Genomic DNA, 19,675 nt, shown 5'->3' on the forward strand with positions numbered 1-19,675 from the left:
GATGGAGGCAGCCTGATACAACAAAATGTACTGACATTTCTTGAACTGATTCCAGATCAAAGAAAAAAAGAGATTTTGAGGGCAGTTGACAGAATTTAAGATACGTCCAAAGGACAACATCACATCAATGTGGCTTTCCTCGTTGGGAAAGTTGGGTAGTAGTACTATTCGAAAGACACATCTTTGGAAACATAAGATTTCCTGGATTTGAATTCTAGCTGGACTTTTTAAGGCCAGTATTATATGGGATAGATACAAAATTCCATCCTAAAGTCTCGTCTTCCTTATCTGAAGAACTTAGATAGCAGGATTATTGCAAAGATTAAATGAGGTAATGCATATAATGCTCTTAACATATTATACAACACAGAAAACACTTGCTATATATTTGGCTGTCATCATTACTATTATTCTCTCCTCCTTAATTCTCACGAAATTTGTCTCTTTTTCCCTTTAGAGTCTTCTCAAGCCAAGTGGCACTTTTATTTTTCTGTTTTATATGCAGCATGTTACACAAGGTCTGGCAGAAATTAGAGGCTCATCCATCTTATGAGAGTGAATTGACTGACCACTGATTGATACGCCTCCGCAGGGACAGCCTATGGCCCACGATGTGCGTTGCAGAATGTGGACTCACAATTACAGTGGACATTGTTTCAATTTTTGTCTTAAATCTTGGTCCATTTAAAATCATAAGGGAAATCATGGAATAAGGTGATTTTCTGTATGCCGTTCACTGTTTTTCTTTCTGTTTCCTGCCAAAAAATGTCAAGAGGGCAGCCTTTCCTGAGAAAGTTTGGCACTTGTGCCTCTCCTGTAGCTGGAAGCCATCAGTGGAAAATAGCCTCTTTAAATGTCTCCTGTGCATTCTGAGTAAAGACATAAGTTTTGGTTTAGAGGAAAGGAGAGGAAGAGACAATGCAATGTGCAGCATCTGAAGATTTCTAGGATCACCTGAGTCCAGTCCCAGTGACAAATTATTTCCTTATGAAAGAAGCACCAGGAATAAAATTTGTTTAGTTGGATTTACTTATAAGTTTAAGATGAATAGTAAGTGAACTAATGGAATAGTAACCTTTCTTTTTGCCTTTGCACTCTTTTCCCAGGTTGGTTTGGTATACACAAAACAGGCAAAGCTGACCTCTTCTGCGGTATACCACATAGCTCCTTAAGCTCCCTTTTTGGTAAACATTTTTTATTGTTTATTACTAAAATTATCTTACATTAAATAAAATGATAATATGAATATATCTTATCAAAATTTTTGGATATATAAGTGATGTAAAATATTTAAACTCTGATATAAAAAATATTCTGCATAAAATGTAAAAATTTGCTGTAATAATTACCCAGTACTTTAAATTTTTGTGCGAAAGCCATTTTGCATAAAATAAACGCACTGGTTTTCATGTAAGTTCACAACTTGAAATAAACTACTTCACCACCCACTGGCCAAAGACAGATTACAAATGCTAGCACATTGAGCATTTAATAACATCTCTTTTCGCTGTTATGTAAATATGTTAGCTCTGGTTTTAAATGAGGAAGCAAATCTCAAAAATAGGCAAGACTTATATGAACCTGGAGAAACTTTCTCTGGGAGAGTTTATAGTTTTGGTGATCTGGAATAATTTAGTTGTGTACACATTTAGCAAGGTTTCATACACTATTTCATGGGGTTTTGTGGAAGATGGAAACAGAAGGCCACATTGTAATTTCAGTGTTCCAGGAGTCTCCAAGTGGAAAAATTACTTTTCGTTGATTAATTATCATGCAGTCTGTATATAGACCATCACTTGTTTTCTAAAATGCTCCCTTGACATTCTATAGAAGCTTTTTTGGGTCACTTAATAAAGAGGAATAGGCACTATTCAGGTAGCAGTTAAGAGAGCTGGGTATTTCTCAGCTTAGTTGCTCAGACACCATGTTGAACTTACTTAGTCTCTATGTCTCCTCAGGGAGGCTCAGTTTCCTTCTATAAGGAAAGGAAGTGAGTGTTGGTATTCCCTCAGGATTTAGAGCACATAAAATTTTAATATTCAGTCATCAAAGAGTTACACATATCATTTATCACTGCTCATTTTCAAGGATCCAGAGGATATATTCTGCTTTATTTCACCCATTGTCTTAGCTAGCACTTTTGTCTGTTTTTTTTTTTTCAGTAGTTTATCATGAGTCTGCTCTGACAGATGTGCAACCACTGGACATTGAGAGCCCTGCTCTTTTTTCCCTTGTGTTCTTTTAGCTTGGCAACAATCAGCATTGTAGTGAAGTAGACAATGTTTGAATTTGGAAATCAAAGAGACAAAGTTTAAATTCTGGCAAACTACTCTGTCAGTTGTTGTCACAGGAGATACATGAAAAAGTTAAATGAGTGGACAGTTTATAGAGAAGTTGGCAGACCTCTATGATGAAAATCACAAAACATTAAAAAAAAAAAGAATGATGAAGACAAAAGAAAAAGAAATGTACAATATTCCTGGATGGATAGACTCAACATGATCAAAATATCGATATTACCAAAAGCAATATACAGCTTCAACACAATCCCTATCAAAAATTTCCCCCAAATTCTCATGGCTTGAAAAGATGAAACAGAAATTCATCTGGAAACACAAGAGACCACAAATAGCCAAAGCCATTCTGAAAAAGAAAAACAAAACTGGAGGAATCACAATTCTAGACCTCAACAACATACTACAGGGCACTGGTCACCAAAACAATCTGGTACTGTTACAGAAACTGGGAAGAAGATCAATGGAACAGAGTAGAAACACCTGAATTGAACACATGCATGTACAGCCAGCTAATCTTCAGCAAGAGGACTGAAAATAATCCAGGAAAAAAGTTTGGTCCATTGAGCAAATACTATTGGAACCACTGAATAGTAGCCTTCGAGGTTAGAAGCAAGATCCCCATGTGTCACTTTATACAAAAATCAGCTCTAAATGGATCAAGGACCTAAATCTGCACTCAGAAACCAACAAACCATTAGAGGAAAACATAGGAAGCATTCCACAAGATAGAATTATTGGTAAATACTTCCTAGGAAAGTCATCAAAACACAAAGCCAAAATAAACAAATGGGACTACTTCAAACTAAGAAGCTCTGTACAGCAAGAGAAATGTTCAGCAAAGGAACAACCAACAGAATTGGAGAAAATCTTTGCACCCTACACAACCAGTGAGGGACTAATATCCAAGATCACAAAGGGCTTCAGAAACTCAGTGAGAGCAAAATAAACAATCTTGTAAATGATCGGGTGAAGGAAATGAACAGACATTTTTCATAGGAACAAATTCAAAGAGCTAATAGACATAAAAAATGCTCAGGTTCCCTAGCTGTTGGGGAAATACAAATAAAAACTGTATTGAGTTTCTTCTAATACCAGTGAGAATGGCCTACATTCAGAAGTCCACTAACGACTGCTGACATGGATGTGGGGAGAAAGTACCTTACTCCACTTTTGGTTGGAGTATAGAATAGTGCAGCTATTATGTAAGTCAGTATGGAGAATGCTAAGAGAAGTGAAAATTGGTTTACTGTAGACCCAGTTATCCCACTCTTGAAAATATATACAAATGAAGTGAAATCTGATATGAGAAAGTGACCTGCAACTGTGTATTTATAGCAACACAATCAGCAATACCAAAGTCATGGAAACAACCCATGTCAAAATAGGAATGGGTAATGAAACCATGGGACATCTACTCCAAGGAATACTACTGAGCCATTCAAAAGAATAAAATTCTACCATTTAAAACAAAATAGTTGCAAATAGATATGATTATGCTCAGCGGAATAAGCCAACCTCAAAAGGACAGATATCATATGTAAGCAAGATTCATGCAAAATACAAAACAGATAGATATTTAAGCAAATAAATACATACATATATTATCATAGATAAACTAAATGATGTGGACTAACATACAGGAAAGTGAAGATATGCTACAGAATGCAGCTGGACTCCTGGACAAAGAGTACTGCCAGTGAACCTGTTAAATACAACTTGACAATACACTAGATTTCCTCCCATTACCAATACCTACAACACCATCATACACTTACATAGCAGAATGCTGGGCCTGTGACTAATGATGTATTGTGACTATATCATTGGGGAAAATCGGGTAGGGGTATGTAGGGGACTGGTGAGGAAGGAAGGGGAAATGGAGGGGTAATTACTATACCTACAAAATGATATGAAGGAAAGTAGTAACAAACTACAAAAAGCATAACAAATTATAAAAAAGGAATCAGAGAATCATAAGACATTTAGAACTAACAACAGCAGGAAACCATTTTTGCCATTAGGGCAGTAAGAAAAAGCACTGGGTGGTACTAAAAGAGCTTTGAGAGGGCAGGCCTCTTGGAAGCAGACCCCACACTAGACCCTACAGCTGTAGAGAAGCGCGGCTATGGCTGAAACCAATTTGAAACAGTATGAGAACAGAAGGAATAAATATTTGACATAATTTCCCTTCCTATTCGCTTTCATATTGGTGTCTTTCATTGACTAACACCTCCTAGAAGCCAAAAGATTTGTAGAATTCAGATTATTGGGGCTCAGTCTAAGGCAAAGAAAGTTAGGGCGGCTGATGAAAATGGAGACTACTACTCTCCTAGCTTGAGAATATCTACAAACCCCTGAAACTAAGATTCTAGGAGGACATCAATGTTAATAGTTCCCAAGGCACTGTGACAACTAAGAAAGAAAAGGTGTTAGGAGATTGCTTTATGCAGATACTCAATAAATAATATAATTCGCATTTTCATTCACCTGCTGAATAAAAGGACAAACTGATTAGGCTAGTTGTCTAAGGGCATGGCCTAATCAACGTGTTTGTGTAGACGTTGCATATTGCCTTCTGTGTGCATACAGCCACAGTGTCCTCTGACTGGGGAGGGAGTGAACTGTTCCTCTGTGTGAGTAGCTTGACATTCATGAATATGGAGCTGAACTATAATCAGCCTGACTTGTGATCACACACTCTGCTGTGTGGTCATGTGGACTCTTTATACACTGTGACTTGCCTGGGGATGACTTCCTGTGTAAGGTGCTGTGCTTCCCTGTGAAATCTTCTCTTTTGCTCGCTAGACATTTGAAAATGGAACCTCTCCACAGACAGGGGGGTTATGGTCAGTTGGGGAGTCACTGTCTCACTAAAGGAAAGGGTACACAAAGCAGGAAGAAGACACTGGGGACACTTGGGGAACTGGCTGGCCCCAACAACGGGGCGAAAGGTGGCAGAAGGTTTTCTCAGTGTAAGTTAAAATTACACAGGAGCGTCTCAGCTATCTGGTTAATCAGCCACGTCTCATTCAATCCTTCCATTTGAATTGCTTAGTATTCTGAAAACAAAATTAAAGCAATTACAGCATTGGAAATGAATGCTACAAAACGTTTTTCTTTAACATTTATTGCAATCATTTTTGAGGGAGATGTAAGAATTAGTTTATTGTATTTACTCATTGAAGTAGAAAAAACCTTCTTTAAACCGTGTGCCTTTTCCAGGTCTCCCACATGGGTCCATGGTCCCAAGGCTTTGGGCTGTCCCAGGCCACAAGCAGTGAGCTGGCTGGGAAGTGGGCCTGCCAGGGTAGAACCAGCACCCATATGGGATCGTGGCACATGCAAGGCGAGGACTTTAACTGCTATGCTATTGCATCGGGCTCTACCATTTTTATTGTGCTGATTTTGACCTAATTTTGAATTCTTTGTAAAATGGACTAGATTTCTCAATATCATTATGACCTGAGTGGTTTTTGCTGTTTCATTTTTTAGTTTTCCATTAAGAATCAAGTGAAATAAAGGCCTAGTGATTTGAACACTGTCAAGACCATTTCTTCCAGGATGTCACAAGGGCTTGGGAAAGATTTTGACACAAAATTATTTCTTGACCATTTCAAACCCAATATTCTGAGCAAATTGGTCACTTAAAGCTGAGTTCAGTTAGAAGGTTGTGCTATACTAAGAGTCTAGAATGTTAGATAAACTAAAAAGCCGATTTAAAACTTGTTACACTTAATTTCAGATAATCAATAAATGTAAACCTGTGCCACGGGCCTAGTAACTACGCCATTTTGATTAATTTCTTAAAGGTTAGCAGAAAATAAATATGAGAGATTTTATCTGTCTTTGGATGATTCCTTGTTGTGCAAGAAATCAGAATAAAGGATGTGGAATGACCTATTGATGGCTTGATTGCAACTGTCCACTGAAGAGTTTGACTTTGAAATGGTACTTAGTTCTCTCCACATTTCCGGATGCAGTTTTTGCTCCCATTGAAATTGCTGGAAAGAAACGGACATAACTGCTTTTCTGAGTCGTAAACAGCCTTAAACATATTGTCTCCTTATGTATTTAAGATGTGTATTGCAGGTACACATACCATAGTGGATGTCTGCTGTTCTGCCTTTCTGGTTTTGGTCTAGACAACACTCTACTCCTCCGGCTAACCTGATTTTATGCTTTAAAGCTACTTTATTAGTATAGTATATAAAGTTAGGGGGCAGTGCTCTCTGAATCCAAGGGGGGCATTTTCAATATTTCAGAATGAACAGAAGGAATTATAGGTAATGTTGATTTTTTTGTGACTAATAATTTTGTAAATATCATTTCTGAAAAAAGAGTCTAAATAAGTAATAGATTTGTTAAGCAAAAGTAACTAAGTATATCAACTTACCTTAAATTAGTTAATTGAATATTATTATTTTATAATACAAAATATATTAAAATTCAAATTTTGTGATTTAAGAACAGTTATCTTAAAAGGAAAAAGAACAATTTAGAGAATGCCATTGTTGGTTCTTTAAAATGGATATTATAAAAATAAATAAAATAATAGGTATAAACTAAAATGTAACACCAAATATATATATGTATATATATATAATATTTGTGTATATTTCCTTACAGATTAGACACCTTTATTTTATAAATTAGGAAATATTTTGTTGGGGTGAAAGCCATTTCTGAGAGGTTGTTAAGCTCCTTTGCTGAATATTTGTCTTTTTTCCAATACCAATAATGGCCCCATAAGTCAACATAGCCCCAAACTACCACCTGCAGCTCATTACAAACCCATTAAAGAAAACCCATTTCATGGGAGAGCTGCTGTTCCAGTGCTCACTGGCTCGGTTAGATAAATTCCTTTCATTCTGTGAGTATGTTGTGAAGTTCCAGAGGACTCACAATTTTTCTTCAATGTTTACTGGCTATGCAGAATCATGCAAATGTCTGTCTCCTCTCCCACATTTACTTTAATTAGCATCATAAACTTTTTTTTTTACTAGTGTTTCATTCTTGGCATCCACATTTGACCTTATGTAAGTTATAGGAAACTGGGTCATATCCAGAGATTTGGGCATGGTGAAAGCTTCTCCTGTTTGTGTGGCTGTAATGAGCTCTTTATTCCTTGGGCCCCAAACCCAGCACCTCTCAGACGTCCAAGTACAGACAAGGACATCCAAAGAAAGGAAGCACAATGAAATACCAATAGGCACGATAAAAAACATTCTCCTTCGCAACACATGATAGTCAAAGTTCCAGTCATAGAATGTAAATAAAACATTTTAAAACACGCATGAGACAAAAATCAGATCAACTTGAGAGGATTCCAAGTTAGAATACTACCTGGGTTCTCATCAGAAACCCCAAAAGCTAGTAGAGAATGGAGAGACATAGTTCAGGTCCCAAAAGAAACTGCCAACCCAGGATATTGTACCCAGCAAAGGTTTCATTTCTGGATGAAGGCAAAGTAAAGATACCCTAACCATTATGGAAGGCAGTATAAAGAGATTACTCAAAGTTCTAAAAAATAGATCACCGTGACTCAGTTCTTCTGCTTCTGGGAGCTTATGCAGCATAAATTCAACAACACACAAGACTTACTAGTATTCCCATGTTTACTACAGTCCAATTCACAATAGCTAAGATATTGAGTCAACCTAGTTATTCAGGAATTGATGACAGGATAAAAAAGAAAAGAAGGAAGGGCCCAGTTCAGTACACTAGTGGCTAAAGACCTCCCACCAGTTCGTGTTCCAGCTGCTCCACTTCCCATCCAGCTCCCTGCCTGTGGCCTGAGAAAGCAGTCGAGGATGGCCCAAAGCCTTGGGACCCTGCATCCATGCGGGAGACCCAGAAGAAGCCCCTGGCTCCTGGCTATGGATTGGCTCAGCTCTGGCCATTGCAGCCACTTGGGGCGTGAACCAACAGACAAATCTTTCTCTCTCTCTGCCTTTCCTTCTCTCTCTAAATCTGAATTTCAGTAAAAATAAATAAATCTGTTTTTAAAAATGTGGCGTGTGAATACCATGGAATGCTACTCAGGTATAAAGAAGAACAAGAAACTGTTTTGCAACAAAATGGTACAATGGGAAATCATTATGCTTAGTGAGACAAACCAATTTCAGAAAGACAAACAGTACAAGTTTTCCCTGATCAGTGATAACAAATACACAAAGTATGGAAGAATGTAGTCTACAGGAGTGAAAAAGAGTGAAACTGACATTTTGATTTGTTATTTTTTTAATTCTTTACATAAGGGATAGTGAAGCCTGTTATTGTGAAATGAACTGAAAGTATGCCGTTGTAAATGTTTTTAAAAAATTAATAAATAAAAAAAGAAGGAAGAGGATGGGTATGGAATGTAATTATTCTTCTAAGTCTGTATTGTGAAATTCACCAAATTTGTTCACCTTATAACAATACAATAATTTAAAATCTATTTTAGGAGGCAGTAGGGTGGCTCAGGCCACCCTGTGGCATCAGATTCCCACATGGGCACTGATTTATGTCCTGGCTGCTCCACTTCCAATCCAGCTCCCTACTTGTGGCCTAAGAAAGCAGCAGAGCATGACCCAAGCCCTGCATGGGAGACCTGAAAGAATCTCCTGGCTCCTGGCGGCAGATTGGATTGGATCAGCTCAGCTCCGTCATTGCAGCCACAGGGGGAGTGAACCAGTGGATGAAAGAACTTCTCTCCTTCTCTCTGTAAATCTGCATTTTCAATAAAAATACATGAATGTTAAAATTTCCTGTATACTGCTTAGATGGGACAATGTATATAGCAATGTTTTTTTCTGGTTTGTGTTCTATCAGGAGTTCCAGGAGAGATGAGGCCTAGCAGTGATGGAATGCGGGCAGAGAAGCCAGGGAAAGGTAAAAGTCTACAGCTTTATAAGTGTGTCCAGGTTATTTGTTGCACGTCTCTTATGATAACTTACATTGTTGGGGAAGCTGGGACATAGGTCTTTAGCTTAATGGATGGACTTAGTTAGGGTCATGACCATTTGTTTCTCTTAGGGTTACGTTTGGTTGGATTATGGTTGGATTACATTTGGTTGGATTATGATTTGTTGGATTGCTATATGGACTTGTAATTTGCTATTTATAGCATGCTCTATTATCACCAAGCTTGGTTAATAAACCTTAAAAAAAACCTTAAAAAAAAAGAAATCCATTTTAATGTGCAATGTGGTGCTCTTTGTTATTGCTGTGCAGATCCATTGCAGAGTTGAATCACGAGTGTGAGAAGGAAATGTCTGCTCCTCATGTGGTCTAGCCACATAGGAACAGGTGGGGTGACCTACTTTGCATTTTGCACGGATGAAAAGATTTAAATTTTTTCTTGTCTCAGGGATTTATATTCCCCAAATTGAAAACAGTTTAAAATAGGAAAGGTGTGAGCTTATTAGCACAGTAATACCCTCTAAATTTTCACTCCCTAGTGAAGCTAGAAAAGTGCTAATTAATCAATTGCTCAATTAGGAAAGACTCTTAAGAGCATATTTGTCCTGGGAAAATACAAGCAGCTGATGATCTGCCATAAGAAAAATGCATCTTATTGGAATTATATTCAAAGTAGAGTGGTTGGAGGGTAGCCACTCAGAAAGAAAAAAAGTTTTGACTAAGAGGTTTACTCTCACTTGCTGTCTTTAGATTTGAAGTGGAACTTTTCTCTAATTAAACAATAATTCAGACAGGAAAAACAACTGAGCTGTGTATGCTTCATTTTTTTTTGTTTGTTTGTTTTGTTTTAATGGTGATTTGTTGAGCTTCTGAGGATCTTCACAGAACCTCTGAGGTTTTGATAATGCCAGGAGAGTGCTTGGAATTGGATGGGAAAACCAAAGAAAAAAACAAAGAAACAAAGAAAAAAAGTAACAGCAAGGCAGAGGGATGAATGAGTAGTTAGATGATTAAATGTTATCCAAGAAATTGATATCTTTGCTACTACAAGGGTAGCGATAGTTAGGACAGCAAGTTATCTGTGATCTTGCTAACATCTCCGGTGCTGTGTTAGGGATGGGAAACGCAAAGGTCTTGGTCACAAGTAATCAAATCCACATGCACGGGAACTGAGGCTTGGCTGGCAAAGACCAAGTCGTCAAAAGATCTCAAAGACTATGTACAGGAATATCAACTTTATGGTGGGAAAGCGCGAGCTGCCTTAAACTGAATTAACGTGACCAGTGTGAAGGAATGAATAAAATGAATGATAATAGTGCAAAAATTTCCATAGAGAAAGCTCAAAGAAGAAAACTTGATGGTCGAAATTAGAACATTAGATCCAACAGAAACTATCTGTGTAATCTTATAGTAACCAAAGCAGCTGAGATAGTTTCCTAATCTACAAACAGCTGTAATAGAAAAAAAATTATTCTATAGAGAAAGTCAGTCAAGCTCACTGGGATGTAATGAATGTTCCATCCAATCTGGGGCCCCCATGGATGCCCTGTCCAATCTGGGGATTGGCTAGGCAGGCCTGTGATCCACCCAGGAACTCGCACATACTCTGTCATCTGCCCTTTGCTCTAACACTCTGGTTCCCTGCATTATTTCTCCAAAATTTTGCCTTCTTTTCGAATTCTGCCTCTCTTTCCAGTCACTTTGCAAGTATGTCATCTAGAACACCTGCCTACATTTTAATCTTGACATCTCTTTCTTCATGTGCTAACCTCAGTCCCATTTTTTTTTAAGATTTATTTTATTTTCATTGGAAAGTCAGATATACAGAGAGGAGGAGAGACAGAGAAGAAGATCTTCCATCCGATGATTCACTCCCCAAGTGAGTGCAATGGCCGGTGCTATGCTGATCTGAAGACAGGAGCCAGGAACTTCTTCTAGGTCTCTCACGCGGGTGCAGGTTCCCAAAGCTTTGGGTCGTCCTAGACTGCTTTCCCAGGCCACAAACTGGGAGCTGGATGGGAAGTGGAGCTGCTGGGATTAGAACCGGCGCCCATATGGGATCCCGGTGCGTTTAAGGCGAGGGCTTTAGCTGCTAGGCCATGCTGCCAAGCCCAGTCCCATGGTTTGTAACCTACTACTTCATTCTGGCTGACAATTGGCCAGTTCTTCCAGTCAGTGACCAAGACCCTCATTCGGTCTGTTTGGGAGTCTGGAAATGATGAAAACTCAAAAGGTTTTATTAAATTTATATCTTCTGTTTGTCATAGTTAAAGGGTTTATTTTTTAAATATATATTTTGTTTTTATTTGAAAGGCAGAGAGAGTAAAGACACAGAGGTCTTCCACCCACTGGTTCATTCCCCAAATGGCTAGAACTGAGCTGATTTGAAGCTGGGAGTCAGGTCTCCCACATGGGTGCAGTGATCCAAATATTTGCAGATTAGAAAACTGTTGAGATGCTTTGGTTATGGAAAAGATTACACAGATAGTTTCTATGGCATCTAGTATTCTAATTCCCACCTGGGCTATCTCCTGCTGCTTTTGCAGGTCATAAGCTGGGAGCTAGATTGGAAGTGGCATAACCAGGACATGATCCAGTGCCCAAACGGAATGTTGGCACTTTCAAGTGGAAGATTAGCCTTCCAGGCCACTGTTCCATCCTCCAAAGCATCTTGTGACACTCCTTGTAGTTTAAATGAAATAAATATCTTGCCTTGAAATTTTTACTTGCCACTGTTTTCATCTCTTTTGATAAAATGTCAATTGATTCAGGCCCGGCGCAGTAGCCTAGCGGCAAAGGTCCTCGCCTTGTATGAGCTGGGATCCCATATGGGCTCTCGTTCTGGTCCTGGTGGCCCCGTTTCCCATCCAGCTCCCTGCTTGTGGCCTGGGAAGGCAGTGGAGGACGGCGAGCAAACCCTTGGGACTCTGCACCTGCATGGGAGACCCAGAGGAAGTTCCTGGCTCCTGGCTTAGGATCAGCACAGTTCCAACCATTGTGGCCACTTGGGGAGTGACTCAGCGGATGGAGGGTCTTCCTCTCTGTCTCTCCTCCACTATGTGTATTTGACTTTTCAATGAAAATAAAATAAATCTTTTTTAAAAAGTCAATTGATTGTCCACCATGAGAACATATATATTTAAAAATGACATATTGTAAAATAAATACATTATATAATATTAATATAATATAAATTGTGATAAACAACTGCAGTAAACTATACAAATACTTGTCATATGTGCCATTATAAATAATGTAAACATTTTTTCCTCACTGCTGGTGTTTTAATTAGGTAGAGGGGTTTAGCATAAACTAGGTAAGTTCTGTGCGCCCCTTTACTCGTTGTGCACTTAGCACTAATCCACGTAACTGAGTCACCCATCTCAATGGTGCTGCCAATTTCTAAGACACAGTTTTAAGATTAATGACAACATTTTTGCATACACAAAATCTGGAAAAAATATACCGAATTTCAGAGACTGAAAGAAAATAAATAGGTTGTCACTTAAGGTGAATATACAACCCTAGCAAATCTCAATCCGCATTCTGGAGCCGCTGTGAGTATCTGTAAGACACTACCTGTTCCCGTCAGGAGGCACAGGACCTGGGTGGGGTGGCTGCTGCGACACAGTGCTTTATGCCACTCTCTTGGACGCTACCAATACGCACTTAAGCCCCCGACTTCTGGCTGCTCTGTTTCTGATCCAGTTCCTTGTTACTGTGTCTGGGAGAGCAGGTGATGACCGTGCGAATACTTGTGACTGCACACCTATAGGGGAGATTCAGATGGATTTCCAGTCTCCTGGCTTCAACCTGGCATAGCCCTGACTATTTTATCCTTGCAGAGAATGACAGAATGCGGAGGACTCACACACATGCTCTCGCTCTTGCTGTGTGTGTGTGTGTGTGTGTGTGTGTGTGTGTGTGTGTGTGTGTGCATCTCCCTTTCTCACTCCAACTATATTTTTTAAAAGCAAAAACAAAAAGGTCTGTGCCTGGGTCATGTGACTGGCAGCATCATAGACCACTCTGATAAGTTTTGGCTGCTTTTATCAAATTCCTGAAATACGTTCAAAGCAGTATTCTTACAAAGGATTCAACAGGATTGTTCTATTATGTGTTTAAATATGACTGAATAAAAGAAAACATTGCTGAAGTTGTGACAAGGATCGTTTTCAGGTTTTCTGTGGCAAAGAGCAGAGATGGATACACTTACCTGACAAGCAGGTAAACACAAGCAAAAGCAATGTCTTCGCTTGGGTGCTATATATTATTTCACATTTACCCCCAACATTTCCATGAGCTTTTATCAAAAATTTAAGAGCATTAATCTTCACTAAGTTATCATCCCTCTGGCTTAGCAGCTTAAATAGCTTTTCCACATGACAGTGGATAAGTTTGCTGTTATCTTTCATCCTGACTCCACTCTCCCACAGTCACAGACCCTAGGAACAGGTAGAAATGGCTCAGGCAGCAGGTCCCTGGAGCCAACAGGGGTGTCAGGATTGAGGGCTGGGTTCCTGGCTCTCAGTTTCAGCCTTGGCTCTGCTCTTGCGCTCGGGGGAATTTGAATAGTGAATCGGTGACTGAAGTGTTCCTTTCCCCCTCTACCGTCCTCTTTCTTTCTTCCTCACAAACAAAAAACAAGTATTTTCAGTTGCATAAATGAACTTCAGTTTTTGATTTTCAAGGTAATTTAACAACACCCATTCTAAAGATGTATTGAGTTACACACTGTTTATGTATTTGTATGCAGAACAGAGAAAGTAAAATTGCATAGAGTATTAAATAAACTAATGAATATTAAGGATCACATTGAGAAAGGAAGCATATAAGCAATAATTTTGGTCATTGGTTAAGTTAAACCCCATATGAGGCTAAATAATTGCCATATGTGATGACAGGCTGCTAGGTCAGAGATGAAAGGATGTTTTAGCCAGAAATAGTGATGTTTCAGAGCTAATGACATAGCTGCCTTTATCAGACTTTGAAAAACAAGGTTGGTCCCATAACTTGTGTGGAACTGGGCTTGTATGGACAGTAACGGATGCCAGCTGTGTCAGTTAGAGGGCCATGGGGACTTGAACCAGGAAAGATATTACAGATACCTTGAAAAATGTGTTGGCACAGCTTACTTTGACCAGACAGCTCATAGCGGATGGCTGACTCACAAACTTTAAAGCCAACTCGTTCTGTTGATAAGATGTGTTTTAACACAGTGATTCCCACATTTGGATGCACTTTAGAATTACCTGGGGAGTTTTAACAAACTGTCATGTTCAGATCAGAAGAGATTATGACTTCATTAGTTAGAATGGAGCCAGGCACTGGTATTCTTAAACTCCTCTGGAAAGCTGAATGTCCAGTTGAAGCTGACAAGACTTGGACAATCATTTGGCAGCACAGACTCTCCAGTCCCACTGATCAAGTTTAGCGTATGCTTGTTAGCCTCTCTCTAGCTGTACAAGCTTGGAAAACTATAGTAATGGCCTGTTTTTTTTCTCACACTTTCCACAGTGTGGCTAAAACATTCAACGAGGGCCAGGCATGGTGGCCTGGTGGCTGAAGTCGTAGCCTTAAATACCCCAGGATCCCATATGGGTGCTGGTTCTGATCCTGGATGCCCCACTTCCTATCCAGCTCCCTGCTTGTGGCCTGGAAAATCAGTCAAGGATGGTCCAAAGCTTTGGGAACATGCACTCGCATGGGAGACCTGGAGGAACTCCTGGCTCCTGGCTTTGGATTGGTGTGACTTCAGCCTTACGGTCGCTTGGGGAGTGAGTCATTGGCTGGAGGATCTTCCTCTTTGTCTCTCTTCCTCTCTCTATATATATCTGTCTTTCCAATAAAAATAAATAAATCCTTTTGAAAAATTCAATGATTGTTACAAATTCTGTGGAGTCTATATCTTACCCAAAACTTTTAAAGCAGCATAATACACGTCACTACATAACAGCAAGTTCAGAATGAATTTTTCTTTGAAATGATAGGATGCCTCAGTATTACACATTTCCACAAACTGACAAATTCAGAAAACTAACATAACATTTTAAAATGCCTAACAGTCTTATGTAATGTGTTTTGGCTTGCACACTCTTTATCAGTGTCATCACATGCATTATTTCCCATGGAAGTGGTCAGCATTCTGGTACAATGTAGATTCAGCCCCTTTTGTCATACCAACATTACATGTAAATGCACCAATTCAAGTCCTTGCTACTCAACTTCTGGACTAGCTCCCTTTTATTGTGTCTGGGAAAGCAGCAGAGGGCCTTTGCCACCCCCGTGGGAGACGTGGATACATTTCCAGATCCCTGGCTTCAACATGGCTGAGCCCCAGTTTTGAGGCCATTTGGGGAGTGAGTCACAGATGGAGACTCTCTGTTTTTCTTTTTATCTCTTTCTCCCTTAATCTCTCCATCTTTCTTTGTAATTCCATTTTTTGAGTAAGTGAATAAATCTTAATAAGGAGAAATAGTATGCAAGAATTCATTTTTCTGTAGCAAAATTAAATTTATTTTTGTTATTTATCATTCATAATGATTTCTTCCATCATCATTTTTTTTTTACCATTCATGACAGGTAAACATTTCGGGGGACCATAATTAGGAATATGACTTTGAAAGTTTATGTGGAAATATGGTGGCTCAGAGCATTTTAAGCTTTAAGTGTAGAAATGATTGTTAAAAATCTCAGAAGAAATAATTATTTTTAATTTTTAAAAAGAATTTTGCTCCTTTTTATTTGACAGAGAGCTCACACCATAAGCTCACTCCCCCAAATGCCTGCAATTACCAGGATTGAGCTGGATTTAGAGCCAGCAGCTGGGCACTAAATCCAGTCGTCCAACAATGACAGCAGGACTCTGATTACTTGGCCATCAGTACTCTCCTGCAAAGTCTTCATGGATGGGAAACTGATTTTGAGAGACAAAGCCAGGGTTTGAACCCAGATGTTTTGAAGTGGGAAGACATTGTTTAGGCTGAGCTTCCACTGCCCAGAATTTCTTATTATCTTTTTCAAATCAGTACTTCATGCCAAACCTGAAACAGACAGTAAAGATCTGTTTATATAGGATTAGACATTACACCTAAGTCTGAGCAAAGAACATATGCCAAGTTCTGATTTGGCAAAAGCAGGGACTTGAATGAGCATACAATAAGTGTAGTGCCATGACAACACTGAGCAACAAGCTAAATGAAATGTTGGGGATGAGAGGTAATGTCAATGGACAGCTAGTGGAAGAAGGGTGGAATATCTGCCTTTAAAAGATAGAATCAGAAGCCTGCAACAGCCTTATAAGATGAAGCTCCATCATTTGCAGCAACATTGATAGACCTGAAGGATTGTATGCCAAAATGAAATAAGCCAGGCAAAAAATATGTATATGTATATCTAAATACATTTAATCTAAATGTACCAATAGCACAGAACCAGAGGTTGAGGGAAGATGGGAAAAAGGCAAATATTCAAAGAGTAGCAAGTTTTAGGTAGAGTGGAGGACTACGTTTCATATTCTACTGAATAGTGAACATTAATGATAGTCTATTGCATTTATCAAAAGTGATAATAGATTTTTAATGTTCTTACTACAAAAAATATGCTGTAAATTGGTAAGCTGATGGATATGTTATTTTAATTGATCTATACATGAATCAGAATTTTATGAGGTATATCCATAAATTAGTGCAATTATTATTTGTTGTATAAAAATCAATAATTTGTTTACTAAAAATACAGTGAATGAGTCAGCAAAAATGAATTGCAAACCAGTATCTGAGCTTGAATCAACTCTGCTGCCAGTTGTTAGGTTTTGAAATCTAGTACAAATAATTTCACATAGAAGTCATGGCAAACTTCATAAGCATATCTAACTTATTCTAATATACCGTCTCAATCTCTCTTTAGATTGATCTGAAATGTGAAAATGGATTGGAAATTGGGGGATAAATTTTTTTTGTAATTTTAAATCATCTTATACATAGATATACATAATAAATATATAGTTTAAATATGCCCTTATTTATAAAGAAAACAAATACACATATATGTTTAAATACCACCTCCAAATGTGTGTTTCTATATAAGCATATTTTGTCATTTAATTTTTCCTAGTATTTTTCATTTATAAAACATACTTTTTCTCTGTTAGCCTTGGCAGCACATATACAAAATATAGTTTCTCTTCTCATTGGAAAAAAGAAATGAGATTTTCCAGGATTCACACTACATCTGAGATTACTGAATGTATCTGTGACAAGTATCCCAAGTATGTTATACCTAGTGATTCTATAATTTGCATACATGTTTATAAACATATTGATGCTATTCAATGTACATCATTTTGCTATTTGATCTAGCTAGAAGCAGGGAGTCTTACCATTTAAGTAGATGCAAAGCTGTATCAAGAGGCTGTTAAGACTTGCACCCTCCTGAATCAAAGAGAAAAAGGCAGGTAACTCTTTATGATTATAAAATGGAATATTTGTAGAGTGTTGCCAACATGATGGGCAGATACCAGTCACCATACAAAATCTCTGTTTTGCTGTATTGATGTTTCCATCTGCAAATACTGGATATTACATAGCCAGAATTTCTCAGCAATATTAACAAAGCAAATATATGAAATCATGTCCCCACTACTTCCCATAGAAAGAATTGAAAACAAATGTGCTGAATATTTGCTTTCACAAATTTACACACACAGATTAACATAATACATTTAGCATTTTTCAAACTCCCCTGGTCCTAGTGAGAAAAAAAAAGTGTCATTTTTTCTCTTTGCTCTTGTAACTTGCTCAGTGCCAAACTTATCAGCTCATCCAAACTGAAAAAGCACACTGGTTGTTCAGAAATGTCCAAAGCAATGGGGTCAAATTAAGAACAAATGTTTGGACCCCGGCCTTCTCCTGGCCCGGGAGCACCTAAAGCCTCCTCGTGGGTAAGTACCCACAGGGGATGGCTGGGAGCTGGGGGTAAATTCCTAGCTCTCCCCTGTCCCCGCCAGCCCAAAGCTGGTGGCAGCACAGGTAGGGCGGGTCCAGTCTCAGGACAAGGGGCAGGCTTAACCCCCCATCAAGGTGACACTTGTCGGGGGCGCCTCTGCCGGACGGAACCCCGCCGTGGTCTCGGCCACAGTCCCCCCCCGCAAGGCGGGGACAGAGACCCAGGCCTTGGGTGGCCAGTGCACCAAGTGGTGCCAGGCTCTGCCTGCTGGCCGCCCAGTGGTGAGCTCTGGGGTTTAGATGATATGAAATAGCTGCTTTGGGACACCCATAAGTAAGACCAGCGTTAGCGTAGGTTAGACACTAATTTCTGGTGATTCCCAGGAACCGGGACATGAAACCTTAATGCAAGTGTGGGACGGAGACCTGAATGTTCGGACTAAGCAAACCTTAGTCCACAAACATGATTGGAACACAGGGTGCAGCGCAGGACATGCCCAGCTTGGTTTTGGCTCCAACTGGTCCACATTAAGCACAGAGTTGAGCCACGGTGTCTAAGGTAGGGGTCGTGACAGGTGGATGAGGCTGCGGTCGGGTCTGGATACAGTTGTTGTCTCCCTTGGCACAAGTGTGGACTGGAAAAAGACGTACCGGGCCAGACCACAACACCTTCTGGTGCTTTGGAGTACTAGGGTAGATGTGGGACAGACTAGGCTAGGTCCCAACCTCAACTGAGCCATATACAAGCTATATGGGGGTGTGGACGACCGTGGCTGGGCTGAAACACTCTACAGCAAGAACCAGAATGGGATGATGGCCAGTTAGGAAAGGCCACTGTTCCTGCTAGGACAGGAGGCGAACTGGCACATGGACCCACTGGTATGCGTGAAACCTGGCACACGGAAAGGTTCTGATGGAGGAGCTCAGGCAACTCCTCTGGCAGGACACAGACCCTGCAGGTCAGCGCAAGGAACATGGAAGGTAACAGCCAAGAGGTCATGGAAAGTGTCCCACTGGCATGCATTTGGCATGGGTTGGGGGCAGACCAGGCTGAATCTGTTCATGTCATCCACTGGTAAATCCGAACGCCCGAACAGAGTGTGGGTCGAACCAGGTCCGGTCGTGACAAAAGCAACACACAAGTTGGAATGCTAAGGCGAGGTAGCCTGAGCCGGATGCAGCCGCAGCACCCAACCAGCACACATGTGAACCAGGAAAGGAGGAGGCAGAGCTGACAGGGGAATAAGGGGTGGTTCCCTAGCTGAACAGCTACTTACACTGAGGAGCGTGAGCTGGGTAGGGGGTAGACCAGACCAGGCAGGGACACAGCACCTGCGCACCTCATGTGGACCAGATTGGGTGAAAACCAGGCTGGGCTGACTATTCCCATTGGTGCAAGCTACAATCAGAGTTGGTGAGGGTTGTTGCGGCTTAGTTGTAGCATCAGCTGGCGGAAGCTGGTACAAAGGGTTAGACACGTTGAGTTGAACCACAGGGCCAACTGGAGACTCTAGAAGGGACTGTGTCAAT

Source organism: Ochotona curzoniae, unplaced genomic scaffold (genome assembly GCF_017591425.1).
Source record: "Ochotona curzoniae isolate NIBS_2020 unplaced genomic scaffold, NIBS_Ocur_1.0 scaffold_4506, whole genome shotgun sequence".
In the NCBI taxonomy this organism is placed as follows: Eukaryota; Metazoa; Chordata; class Mammalia; order Lagomorpha; family Ochotonidae; genus Ochotona; species Ochotona curzoniae.